We start from the raw sequence: 14,799 nt of genomic DNA, 5'->3' as shown, positions 1-14,799 counted from the left end.
AGGTAACCCTTGGTTGACCTCATATATTGCAAGGACCTTGTCAGCTTACAATCCCTTTTTTTTTAGTTGTTTATTTTTAACGCCTACAGCACCTGGTGGTCTTCCTAGGTGGTCTCCCATCCAAGTACTAGCCAGGCCCAACCCTGCTTAGCTTCCGAGATCAGACGAGATCAGGCTTGTTCAGGGGAGCATGGCTGTAGACTTATCCCTCTATCTAAAATATTGCTATGCATAAAAACTTAACCCAAAACTAATTTTGGCTATTTATCAGTTGTTTTTTTCATTCAAAACTATCAATATAAAATTAATCCAGAGTTTCATATAGACAAAATTAGATTCGTACTGACAGGGTCTTGGGGGAGGAGAGAGTGAAGAGTGACTGCTAATGGGTATGAGTTTTTTTGGGGGAGTAATAAAAATATTCTGGAATTAGATACTGGTAATGGTTGCACAACCTTGTGAATATGTACAAAAGGCCAGTAAATTGTAGTTAAAATTCACTTTTAAAGCATTTGTATTACTTATGTGAATTATATCTTAATTTAAAAAATTCAGTGCAACTTGAGTCTTCTCAGAATACTGTATTTAGTAAGGCATTATTCCTTGCCGCTGGGCAAAACTTACAAGAGGCATAAAGAAAGGAAACTGTCAAAATAATCTTCATTTGAAAGTGATTTTAGGCATTAAATGAAGTAGAAACCAAACCCACGGTGAGAGATTGAAAACCGTCTCATCTCTGAGGGCGAGTGACAGCAATTGGGCTGCCCGAGCCCTTAAAAAATTATGAGATAACAGCATTTTCTCTTCTCCAAGCGGCAATATTAGCAACAATTTACATATTATGTTAAGACTTTTACATCTCAACTCAAGACAACACCTCAGGGTGGTCATCAGGTCGATCCCACCCCGATAACCATGGATGGGTGTCCATCCTTCTAAAGAAAAATCCATTTCAATACATTCAAAAATAATGGCACAGACATGAATAAGGAGTAGATAATAGATTTCTGAAAATGTGGTCAGTAAATGGAATTTTTGTAAAGTGATTCACCATTCCTCCACTCGTTAACATAAAGATCTCAAGAATGTGTTGGCGAGGTGGTGATATTTGGCCTCAAACAATATAAGACTTACAGGTAAAGTAGCCTAAGTTTCTGATAGGCAGTTACCGTATATTAGCTTTCTAGATATTCAGGGGAAAAAAGCCAATTGTATGCAAGTGCAACAGGACTAAGAGTGTCCTCTTTCTCCTCAGATGTCTCTTAAGGATAGTTGGCCACACAGACAGCTTGGAACAAAACCATGCGTAGACCACAAAGAGTAACCAGGCAAGTATGGGAACAGGAGGCCTCTTGGGGCCATCTTACTGAGTTCAGAACATGCCTGCACACCCCAGTGTCTGATTGAATATCAGACTTGTAAGCATAGGTAGAATTTCCCTGATTCTAGGGACAAAGAATGTGGCAACAGAGATGGAAAAAAGTGAATAGATTTTTGAGCTAAATTTTAGAGACAAATTATAAGAACATGCTGTAATAAAATAGTAAGTAGCTTTAAATACAGGGAAAAGAAAGAAAGGACCATCTCAATGCATTATGCTGAAGTAGAAAGAAGCTTTAACCTCTCATTTATTTAAAAAAAAAAAAAAATCAAAAAACAAAAACAAAAAACCAGAGGCCCAAGAGTAAGAATGATGAGGGGTTTTTTTTGTTTGGTTTTTGGTTTTTGTTATTTAAGAATGATGGTTTTAAACACTTGGCTCATTCATAGCAGAGCCAGAACACAAACCCGGTGTCCTGGCCCTCGACCTGGTGGTCTCTTTTCCCTCCTTTTCCGCAGAGCTGCCAAACCACCCTCATGGCCCCAAGCTGATGAGACAAAGCAGTATCTGCCACATTTACAGCATTTATCATCCCCTTCATCCTCATAGCTCTGGATGCTCTGGTCATGTGGACTCATCACTGTATACATAATTTATCACTCAGCCTTTGAAATGGACATGGACTAATGAATGATGTTGGCGATGACTAACTTTAGTTCCTTTACTAGGTGCCAGACACTGATCCGAATGCTTTGAACTTAGTTGGTTATTTAATCCTCACAACCATCCTATGAGATGGGTACTATTATCACACTTACTCTGCGGATTAGGAAAATGAAGCACAAGGGAGTAAGTGAGCTGCGCCCTAAGCCCCAACGGTTCCTCAGACTGTCCGGCTCCCACATTCAGCTCTGATCTGGGGACAGTTCAGGTGTCTTTTTGCTCCCAAAGGATCTGTTCTGCTCTTCTCACATTACCTGTTGTGTGGTGGTGATATTTTCTTTTTTAGCTACATGCCAGGACGTTTTCTGTGGGTGATTATACGGAAATAATTAGTCTTTATGTAAGCACTGCTTTGCAGGATATGAAAGACATAACTTTCAGGCAGCCACAGAACCCAGGAGGCTGCTTGTAATCACTAGGTTTCATCATCTCCAGGAATAATTATGGATTTCAACCACTAATCACTACTTCAATTGGGTCTACACACCTTAGCTTCTTCCTCAAATTATAATAGCGATTTTCTAGAGAAAGATTAAAGATGAAGGGGCAGACATTCCGTGGTTCTTTCTCCTTGCTGGAGTTTTCTCATTGGAGAAGGAAGCAGATGCTCTTTCCTAGGGTGTCAATGTCATGGTCTAATCAAAGCCCTTTGAGTCATGGGACACGGGCCAAGGGGGACCTTACAGAGTCTCTTCGTTCAGGCTCTTTTGGTTGCATAAACAGGATCCCACTTCTAACCACCTAAAACAGAAAAGGGAGTTCGGGTATTTCATGGCCCCGAGAAAGGAAGTTCAAACAAGCCTCAGGTAGGACACATGGCTGGAACTGAAAGTTATCAGCATTCTCTCCTCTGATTTGCCAGAAGCTCAGTGGTGAACGCGGTTACAAAAGTAATAGCAAATCTCCAGTTTATGTACACACGTACTTCCCAAAACCCACACTGCCCCACCGTACCCTATTCCCTCACCATCTCCTACTATCACTACTCTTACTTTTCAAAACCGAAGAGTGCTCTGGTTGTGTAAGAACTACCTTAAAAATTAGTGGTTTAAAACATCAACTGTTTTATTAAATTTAAAGATTTTTGTGGGTCAGGAATTCAGGCAGGACGCAATGGGTGGCTCTTCCTTTCCGCATGGTTTCACTGGAGGTCACTTGGCAATAGCCAGCTAGTGGGTGGGTTCATGCAAGGGCCCAAGACAACTTCACTTACAGGAGGGGCTGGCTGGAAGGCTGGGCTCAGCTGGGACTGAATACATACCCATGACCTCTCCAGCATGGCAGCCTCAGGGGATGGCCTATGATGCAACTTTTCTAAGTGGCTTACTTAGGTTGGAGAGCTAACCCCCATCAACCCTGCTCATTTCACTGGTGGGTGACAGCTTCAAGAAGTGATGAAAATAAGGTTATCTATAAAGAGAGGATAAGAATATTGTCCCTGCTTCATAGGCTTGTGAGGCCTGAGTTGATTCCATATATGTAAATCACTTAGAACAGTGCCTGGCACATAGTAAGTGCCCTGTGAGAATTCATTGTTATTTTTATGCTTGATGGACCATAGGAAAACACTCCTAACCTTAGCTAGGCCTCAAAATTTAACTCCTCGGAGGCTGATTTTTCAGGACTGTAATGGAAAGCAAAGGAAGAAAGAACTCCATTTACATGCAAATTACCAACAGTAATTCATTCAGGATTCTCAAAGTAAATATTTTCATTTCAATGTGTTATCTAATAAAAACAATAATGTCATTTTAAAGCTCTCAGGTGCCTGTTTTCTACATGAATCACAGTAATGATTACAGTACTTAAAGAATTGGTGGTCGAGGTGACCATTTAGTGACACTAACCATTTTTATTGCAATTCCCAGAGTCCCAGAGAGTCTCTCTATAAGCCAGTGTAGCAGGAACAAGTGGCTTCGCTTCCACAGCCATCAACTGCTCGGTCTAGCCTTATGTAAACTTTAACTCCTTTAATAAGCTGGAGGAAGTTTCTGTTTGTTAGAAAGTGAACTTTTTGGGTTCTATCCAGAAACTCTCAGGTGCCTTGGTATCAATCTTCATGTCTATAAAGAAAGACCGCTATTGTGAAAAGCTCATACAACACTTTTAGGTAACTCAGGGTATTCCGATCTGGCAGGACACCTGGAGCTGGCTCTAATACTCTACTGGGATGGTTCCTTAAAACTTGGACAGAATAATTACCTCCATTAAATGAGGCAGACCTTCTGGAACTGCCTTGGCAGAGTGTTGACAGGATCAAAAGGCTCAGAAAAGTGGGAATGGTAAGAAGGATATATTGTGTGGGAGATCTAAAAACCCACCAACTGACTCTAACCCAGGAGGGCCCACAGACACTCCTTTCAGTAAGACAATAAGGAATGCATTGCTGAGAGGGACTCTGAAATATTCGAAAAGCTTGGGTTAGCTGTCTTCGGAAGGTCAATATTGGAAATGGAAGAATCTGACATTGACCTGGGCTCCATAGAATAAGTGAAACTAAGAGGACTTTAGAATGGCAGGTGGAAGTGCTTCATTGTCAGAGGCAAGGTTGATGTCATCTACTGGTCAGCAAGACTTGGAGTGAAAATTGGGATACCTTGAATGCCAGGTATCTGTAGCAATCGTAGTGTTGCAAGGAGAGACAATAGATGGAGAGCAGACCAGGTAACTTTTATAACCAATAAAACAAAAGAGCTGGAGAGTAGAAACCTGCATAAGCTGCAATAATGGAAAGCCAGGGTCCTTTGCTTTGTTTCCACATCTAAGTCAGTACATAAACCCAGAACTCACTGATTTAAGGTGAGGCTATAGAAAGAATCTACAGAAACACTCTAAGTATAGTAAATATTTGCCCAGGTTTTCCCCTAACGGTATATGTGTCTATTTGCTAGGGTAATTATATACTGGAGAAATAGGAATATCTAGGTCTGTGTACCTGAAATGCAATCATATTCCTATAGACAGAGCTCAGGGGTGGGGAAGGTGTGCCAGATGGTAAATAGAATTCTGTTGATAATGTACAACTGGGATAGATATTCTTAATAGCTAGCAGAAACTTCAATTGATTCCCTGACCCGTGGATTAAGAGCCAGAATAATAGGAGGAGTTATATGGATGCCCTTGAAACTGTTCCTGCTCTTAGCCACTATAATAAATCATCATCAGTGTCACATCCCAGGTGAAACTGTAGAGCTTAAAGCCATTATCAAAGACTTAAGTCATGTGTGAGTGGCAATTCCCATCAAGTCTGTGTTATCTGACTGCCTGCAGCAAAAACCAGATGCATCATGGCAGAGGACAGTGAACTACCATAAACCTAATGAAGCGATGGCTCAAATTTCAGCAGCTATGTTGGGTAGAGTATCTTCACTTGAATTAATCAATATAGCCTCTGCTATGGCACACAGCCATCGACCTGGCAAGCACATTCTTCTCAATATTTATTAGTAAGGAAGATCAAAAGAGTTCACTTTTTAACATGAAAAGGCAAGCACTGTACATTCACTGTTCCTTGTCTAAGAGTTTTCCTTTGTGGTATAGTCTGTGAAGATTTCTATTGTCTTGATATTCTGCACATATCACATTTGTCCACCACATTGAATATATCAATGCTAATTATACCTATGGAGTAAGAAATAAACCACTGTAGATGCCCTAGTAAGAAACGTGTGCCAGGAGGTAGGAGGAAAAACTCCACAAAAATTAAGGAGCCTACCATATTGATGAAATTTTTGGAGGAGAAATGATCTGGGATATGCTGACAACCCCTATCTTATCTGAAGGAGAAGTTTTAATACCTTATGATCTCTATAAAAAGCAAAAGATATACTGGACTTCTCTGGATTTTAAAGGTAACAATTATGGCTCTTGGAGGTAGTATCCCAATTCATATACCAAGTGATTAAAAAGCTGCCAGTTTTGAGTGATGCCCAGAGAAAAAGAAGACTCTGTAGAAATCAAGAGTGTGATTAAAACCTGCCCTGCCACTTTGGCCACATGATCCAATGGGTACAATGGACTAGAAATATCCAGGGATGATAAGGTTGGTGTCTGGAGTCTGACAAGATCTGATAGGAGAATCTAGGTTTCGGAAGCAATGCCATGCCTTCTGTGACAAGGAAATATTTGCCTTTTGAGAAAGAATAACAGCAACAACTCCTGGAGAGCTCTTGGGAACTGGAAGAAATTGATGAGCATGTGACTAGAGTTGCCCATCATGAACTGGGTATGATTAGATCCATCAAATCATATGGTCAGCAGTGCAGCAGCAATCCATTGCTATAGAAACTGTACATTCAGGATCAGGCTCAGGTAGGTTCTCAAAGGTAGGTTCTGCAGAGGAATCTACTCCATATTCATGCAAGTATACCCCAGAAGTGCAAGGTGGCTATCCTGACCATTGCAGGAGGGACATTGATAGATAAATGCTTCCTCCTTCTGTTTTTAAGAAGCCACTTCTAAGATGCACTTTCCAACATTCTTCAGAAGTGTCTTCAGGATTGAGCAGCAGTCACCAACAGCAGCAGCCAACTCTTTAACACATCTTTGTGTTGGCTTTCCCTCAGCGGTGTGCCAGAGCCAATCCATACTGACTCATGAGAGCTGGTTTTGCCCATCGCTTCCCAACTCCACATTTAGTAATTTCTCATTGAAACTGGCCATGGAAAATGGCAAAATCACAAATCAAGGTTATTGGAGGTTTTTTTTTTTTTTTCAGAGAACTGGTTGATATTCATCAACACACTGTAGATGTATATATGGATATATGTGTGTTTTAGGCTGAGAGAGCTGTATTTCTAAAGCGGCACTGTCCAAAATGGTAGCCACTGGCCACGTGTGACCATTTAAATTTAAGTTAATTAAAATGAAATATAATGTTAAATTCAGTTCCAGAGTCAACTAGCCACTTTTCATGTACTCAACAAGAAGTAATTATAGGAGTGACATCAAAATGGTATAACAGGAGTGATGTGAGGTGATGGAAATGTTACCTTATTGTAGTAATTATTCTGCAATACACATGTGTGTAAAATTATCAGGTTGTACACCTTAAACTTGAACAATGTTTATGTCAATTAGAGCTCAAAAAAGTTGGGGTTTGGGGGAAAAGTAATCAAATGTTCAATATCGAACCACACCAATATAGAAAACTTCCATCATCCCAGAAAAATATTTTGGACAGTGCTGTGAAAGAGCTGTAGCATTTGGAACCCAGGTTTAGATTGTCGTGGAACAACCACAGCTGAATGTGTTGATGGGGAAGAGGCTTTCTCCTCTGTTCCCTTCGCCTGAAATGCCAAACCTCAGAGCTCTCTTCTGCTGAAGCTAGGGAGAACTGCACTAACTCTTGGGACCTCCAGCGACACCTTGTGGCAGCAAAAGCAATAACAGTTTAAAAATCCCCTCTCCTTAAAGACCTGAGCTATTTCTGGTTTTTCTGTCCACTGAGCACATACATGTAACCAGAACGGGCCCATTGTGCTGGAGAGAGAGTCTAATATTTATTATCACGTTCTATTCTGAAGTTTCATTCTGTATTTTCTCATCTAATCATAACAACTTTGAGAAGTGGATGCTACTGGTATTATCCCCATCTTAGACATGAAATAACTGAGGCTCAGAGAGACTGATTAACTAGTCCGAGGTCATTAGTGGTGAGGTTGGGAAGAAAGCTGTTCTTGTGCTGATAGGTTGGGTTTCATGGTCATGTCATTTGAATATTAAAAGGAATGTGACTTCATTCTTACCCAAAAATGGTGCAGTTGGATATAGCATGTACAAATACAGAGCACAGGAAAAATGTTGCATGTGTTAATTTTCTTTCTCCATCTCTTCATGTTTTTTGGAGCAGGGAGGATGCCTTCTCATTAAACTTTTATTACCCTCAGGAGTAAATCAGATGTCCCCATTAACAGATTCCTCACCCCAAATGAATAAATTCAAAGATGATATTTCAGTAAGACTGCGCAGTACACAAAATAAATTCCATTAAATTTTAAATAATAAAACTTGCTACCAAGTTATATTACACCTTACTTAAGAAGGTCAACGCATGTCAATGCTGGGTTCATCTGGAAGCCATTTCAGAGTCTTTTTATAAATGTCTAACTAAGGAACAAAATTATAGTATTACCTGCAAAGGTTTTTCAAGGTCTCCAATTGCCAAATTGTTTTTTATAACTGAGACATTGACTTCTGCTACATATCAAGTGCACTTTTGTGAGCTTCCACCACTTGTCAATCATTCTGAGTCCTTAATTAGGGCTCTTCCAAGGAGACTCTGACATCCCAGAGTGTGATGCTTTCACATGGCTCCCCACTCTCTTTCCCAAATCAAAAACCTTGTCAGCAGACACGGTCAAAAAAAGGCACTTGCTACTTCTTGGGGAGATATTTTTAAAGTGTGGGTGGGGGCGACGGCGTGTGCTTTGGGAATGCTGAGTCATTGGAAGCAGGGCAGTAGAAACTTGCTGTGCCTGACGAAATGCCTTCCAGAGCCCCACTCCAGCCAACAGCGGCTAAACATTCCGATGATTTCGTATGGCTGAAAAGATATAGGTGCTGCCTCCCGAAAAGTATACACTCAGCAAAAACAGAGCCGGACACTGCTGAAAGGGCTTCGAGGCACCAGCTGTGTCTACAGCTGCTCAGCTTCCCAGCTTCCCTGATGAACCAGCATTCTTGGTTTGAGCAAGGAATGTTCCACATGGCCTCTTATTCAGAAAAGCCAATGAGAGCCAGTGGGAGGGATATGAACAGAAGCAAAGGGCAGGTGGGGCTAGCCAGATTATGAGAGATAGCAGTTTATAGTGGTAAGAACAGGTACGAGGACTCATAAGATGTAGTCTGCTTTCTTATTTGAATGATACCCTTGTTTCTGTAGGACATACTGGCTACTGGAAGAGTCAAAGCATTGGATTCCACCCCATCTAGTCTTTTTGGAACCTTAACTCAATCAGCCCTTTTTCTCTCTCTCCATTTATGGGAAATAGATGGATACCAACCCTCATCCCAGGTGCTGCTGGTCCTGTTCAACAACTCTGTTTCCTGCGTTGCTGTGTCTCTGGCCCCTCTGCCCCCAAGACCTCAGGTTCTCCTGCTGCTCAGGCCCCTCCCCCGGGCCATAGGGAAGGAACACCAGTCTTCCTGTCTTGGTATCACTGTGGCTACTACCTCTTTGCCACTGCCTCTGAACTTCAGGCTCACAGATATTTCTATCCAAACAGTTTTTTTTCCCACCAAATGTGTCTGTTCTCTCAATCAATCTTAGATGTTCACGAATCATACTGAGGTTCTCAAAAACTAAGGTGAATATATTATTGGTACCATATCACTAATGCTTTTGAGAGTGAGGGAGCAAGATTAATTAGTATGCCAGAACAACAGGCGTAAACTGAGACTGTCTCAAACTGGGCATACATTCATTCTCTCAAAACACAGCAACTCTGAGTTTTAAGGTTTATAGCCACCTCTGTGGGGGAGCAAGCTACTCATGGGATAACAGGAGCGATTCCTGACATATTACTTTGGGGTACACACTGTCCTTTTTTGTTTCATTCTGAGTCCGGGAATTTAGCTTGGTTCAACCAGCTGGCAAGATGTGTTCCCTACATTCCTCTCCATCCCCTCTTTTGCCTCCCTGTCTTTGTCCAAGAGTCTGTCTCTGTCTAGGGGCCCATCACCCTAGGGTCCTCTCTCCTTTCTCTGGACACCCAACTTCCTCCAGGCATGACAGTGGGTACCATTGCTCCTGCTAGAGCCACTGCCCCTGCTGCAGGGCGGCCCTGATGTCCAAATCCAGAATGAGTCTGTCTACAAGACTTACCTCTTCTCGTTGGGAGAGGCAGACTAGAACATACTATGGAATTACATATGCCTTTCCAGGAGAGTTTGATGCTTTACAGAAACAACAGGATCTGATGTTTAGATCGGAAGCTTCTGAGTGCCAATTTCAAGGAAAGGCAAAGAGCGAGAAGACTAAGGGGAAGAGAGTAAAATCAAATTTTATACATGAAGCAAATTCTAAAATGATGGAAATGCCAATCAGTGAGACACCTGCCCCTAAAAATATACAGATTTTTAAAAAAATGTTCTCATAATTGAGATGGGTGAGTGTGGTAGTGGGGTTTAGCAGTGGACTATAAATTTTTGTTAATGTGGAGAATAAAAAGACTACAAGTGTTGTTTCCAAAGTTTAATGAAGTAAAAATTCGAAATGGAATTTCTGCATCTAAAATTCTCATAGTTACATGACCAAAGACCAGAAGGGAACAAGAGAAAATGAAATATTTAGATTATAGATAGGAGTGGTGGCGTGATGAACAGGGCTTTCTCTATTTCCTTTTTTTTCCCCCTATTATAGCAGCTATAATGTTAAGAATAATTCAAATGAATTAAGTACTCTTTAACACTAGGCACTCCGAAAACAATTTCATTTATGCAGCTGAAATAGGCCACACAGCGGATGCTCGTGGCTCCTTCTGGGCCATGGCTCAGCTGCAGAAGTGTCTTTCCCATCCAAGCGAGAAGCAGCGGGTAGGACTGAGTCTTTCAGAGGCATCCTGACAGTGTGATAGTAACACAACCAGAGCATCCCCAGCACGTGAGCAGATGCAGGCCCCGTCCCACTCCTTCCCACCAGAGCCGAACCAGCTTCTCCTAGTCTCTCTCGAGGCCGTCACACCAGGAGGAAAGCACTGGCCTCTCCCGGCTCTACTTCCTTCTGGGATTCAGACAGAACCATTACGTTGTCTTCCACTGGGAGATACATTTAATCAGGCAAAACCTTCTCTGGCTGAATCCTACTGACGCTGGCAAGTGTATTTCTTGATTCATGCTACATCTTGAGTCAGACTGCAGTCATCACCTGAACACTGGCCTTGACTCTGTTTCAGAGGTCAAGACAAGCAGCTGAAACCTCTGTGACTTTTTTCCTGTAAACCCACATAGAACTTTGTGGGCCGGGGAAGGCTTTGTGCACTTCCGTAGATGCTTATATATTTTAGATTCCTTAAATATAGAGATGATCAATAATAGCTAACATTTTTAAGTGCTTACAATGTACAGGAACTGTGCTAAGCGATTCCTTACATTATCTTACTTACTGTCTTCTTAGGCTGTCACACCCTCTCCTCTCCATCTACTCCAGCTCCTACACTGCTACCAATTGCTGAGCTCAGGAGAGAAGGTACAATAATTATCCCCACCCTGAAAATGAGGAAAGAAGACCTTAGATTAAGAAACTTGCCCAGGGTCACGTTAAGTAACAAGCCAGCATTGGAAACCAGGCCTTTGGACTCCAAAACCTGAACTCTTAAACCAATATGTTTTTTATTGTCTCTAGCAAAATAAAAAACCTGTAGTTGATCGCTGGGATGTTTAAACTAAAGTTTTCTTTTTTAGTTGTTTATTTTAACTGCCAGAAACTCTAGATCTGGAAGGGACTGAGAGATTGATTATTTTCGTGCGTCTCCCTTCTTTAGGAAACTGTCATCTTTGGGCCCCTGGATGAATTCAGGTCCAAGAGAAGAAGGCATTACAATTGGCCAGGCCAGAATCTGGGCCTCGCCTGAGGACGGTGGGAGCGAGGGATGGTTCCCTCGCCAACACAAAGGGAATGTGCAGCTCAGAGCCACTCCTGCCTGAATCTGTGGGTTTGGTCAGTCTCAGAATCTCCATAAACACACCAATTTGTCATTTCTCTGGAAAGGAAAGAGATTATGTATTCTCACACCTGGGACTGCTCAGCCCAGAGATTTGAGTCTACAAATAAAGTCAGTCACATCCATCAGACAATCGAAGCCTTCACCTAGCTTGACGTACCGAATACCTACAAGGCCAAAAAGAGGAGCGAGGAGGAAGAGAGAGCTGCTGCCACTTCTCTGACTCAGCGTATTACTCACCCGCAGTGACTAGGCTTCTACGTGAGCCGGCAGACACAAGCCTAGCTGGGTTACCTGCGACAGGGGGCCTTTCTGACCTAGTGGGTGAAGCCTCCTGAAATCAGGGTTACAGTCCACAAAAGAAGTGTCCCTTCCTGCAGCCCAATGATAACCTTTAACGTGGTGACAAGAGCTAATGACGATGGACCCTGCACACTGTGCCCTGAGCTTTACATGCACCGTCTCATTTAATATTTACAATGACCTTGTGAGGTAAGTGCCACTACAATCAGCATCCCCATTGTACAGATGAGAACATTAAAGGTTATTGAAGTGGGGCTGGTAATACTGAGTTTGACTCCCTGTACTGTTCTGTTCCCTTCTCTGTGCTGCTTTGTGTCCCTGGGAGACTGGCCTCTGTGAATTATTCATCAACAGGGCCTATTTGCCCTGTACTTTCAGTTAATTTGGACCAATGAGAGGAACTGGCTTGAGATGGGAAGCCAGGAGAAGGGAGGTGTGGGTATTTCTCGCCCCCACTTCCTGCTTCCTGCTGGGTCAGTTTGGGTAGTGGCAGCTTTCATCTTCCAGGGCCACAGCTCTGGTCCAGTGGGTCCCCTCACACACTATGGCCTTCCTTGAATTCAGGCTGAGGCAGAAACTGAATTTCTTCGTCAAGTTGACACAGCTAAATAAGGCAAAGCTGGGATTAGAAATCTTGGCAGTCTGACTCCAGAACCCACATTTTAAATCACTATCTACATTAGATAAAGCACTAAATAAGGTCACCGATGACAGGGAAAAGAGAGGCCAATAGATCAAAGGACACTTTCAGCTTTAAAATTGCTCTGTCCTCTGATTACAGAATTTCTAACAAGGAAGCACTTAGGAATGTATCCTCTTAGTAAGCATTTAGGAATGTATCATCTTCATTATTGGAGATATCATAGTACTAAACTGGGTTCTGATATCCTGCAATACTCCTGCAGTTAATACCAGATCACAGTTTCTTCCCTTGCTTTATACTCCCAATTCGTCCTCTCTCTCTCCCTCTGCTCTAGTGTGGGTTCTCTCGTAAACAAAACCTGAGATAAAGGCTTAAATTTTGTTGAAAATGTGATCTCAGGGAACAGGGTGGAGGTGTGAACAGAGGAGGAAAAGGATTATCAAGGATGTATCATCAAGTTGGCCTATGTTACAGACCACTAGCTGCCACTCCCACTGGATTTCTGAGGAGCTTTATAAATTGCAGCTCAGAGCTGTCTGCCTGAGGGAGAAAACAAGAAAGTATCCATCGACTTTCATCCCACTGGTCAAATGTGGCCCCACAGATGTCAGCTCCCTCATACTGTGAGTTGTCCATGCCTGAGCACTGTTCTGGTCCCTATAGTGTGGTGTCCGGACACTCCAGCCTCAGATAAATGAGAGGGCCAGACCACAAGGCTCGTCTCTGTCAGGCTGCACCTGTGCAAAGCTGATTGAAGCCTGCACAGACCTTGTGACCACAGAAGAGGTATGAGCAAGAGGATGTGGAGCGTTGCACAATAAGTGACTGGTACAATCCATTTCTTACACTTGTTTGTGCTCCCCTTTAAATTTACTCTATTATTGTCCCCTTCAAGCTGGCAGCCAGTCCTGATATTCTCTACAAAAGCAGTTGCTGCTTTTACAACTAATCCTAAGACCATAACGATATTCCTCATCTCCCTCCTTTATCACTTATTTAGACTTCTCTTGCCCTTATCCAGCAATATGGCTGGTCTAGGTTGCTTGCTGGGAGGGTGACTTTGACTATCAGAATTTCTCAGACAAGAATCTCCTGAAACACCGTCATGGAAGCTTTTCTGGTTTTCACAGCATTCCTTTTGTCGATCATTGACTTACCTGAGCCTGTCATTTTCTTCATTTTCCTTTTTCAAAGCTTCCAAAGCAGTCTAAGAAAACACCGGCCAACTCAATCCCATACTGTTTAAGGACCAGAGCTACCACATAACCCAATACTTTTCTTTCTGCCTGCACCTCATCCCAATCCATCACAGATAAGAGTAATTAAGATGCTGCGGGTCAGGCATCACCACTCCACCTAGCACCAATAATAGGATCCTTATTACCTATGCTCCAAAATTTCAGTCCCAACTATTGCACCCTGGGCTCCTGGAAAGCAGAGCCTGAAATAAAGTCTTGTGTGGATGTGAAGCAAGGAAGGAAGAGTTTTCAAGGTGCACTACAATGGGCAACCAGTGCCTTATCCCAAGAAACTTTCTGAGGAGCCTCATGTAATCAACCTGACAACTGGCCGCGTGGGTACATTTATCTATTAGCTTCCATCCCCATTGGTTAAGGCTTATCGGGTTAGCTCCCTTGCATTTCCAGGTTGTACCTGTGTGAATGCCCAGCAAGGCCCCACACCCAAACCTTGGAGCAAACCAAGGCAGAAAGTCGAGGTAGGTGGTATATGCCAGAAACGAGGTGCTATCAGGTCGTACCTGCGCAAACTGGTGGAAGCCTGTGTGAAACAGATTGCTGCTGTGATGGTTGGAATGAAAGAAAGGTCTTTTTTTCTAACTTTTATTCCAACATTATTCCAATAAAATACTATCTAGTGAGACAAATACTATTATATCAACTGTACCCCCTTTCATTTGTAGACCCTTCAGAAATCAAAAGGATGGAGAGAGGTTGGATGAAGAGGGGCCGGGGAGAAGCCATGGAGGGGGGCTGTTAAAAGTTGTGATTCTTCTTTTTAACAATGATAGAGGAAAACAGTAGACATTATAGGGAGTATATCCTTATTTAGCTTTAGCCAAGTGCAATTGAATATAGAAAATATGTGTGCGCTGTCATAATAAATGACACAAAAATAATAATTAGACT

At 42.4% G+C, this 14,799-nt stretch overlaps 1 pseudogene; it reads right to left on the bottom strand.

The window, feature by feature from the left end:
* Positions 1-80: 80 nt before the first annotated feature.
* Positions 81-202, bottom strand: LOC111735953 (annotated as a pseudogene).
* Between the last annotated feature and the right edge of the window lie 14,597 nt (positions 203-14,799).

The sequence above is a fragment of the Pteropus vampyrus genome, unplaced genomic scaffold (genome assembly GCF_000151845.1).
Source record: "Pteropus vampyrus isolate Shadow unplaced genomic scaffold, Pvam_2.0 Scaffold15, whole genome shotgun sequence".
Classification (NCBI taxonomy): domain Eukaryota; kingdom Metazoa; phylum Chordata; class Mammalia; order Chiroptera; family Pteropodidae; genus Pteropus; species Pteropus vampyrus.
The sequence above is the reverse complement of the archived record's forward strand: the minus strand, read 5'-3'. Positions and strand labels throughout refer to the sequence as shown.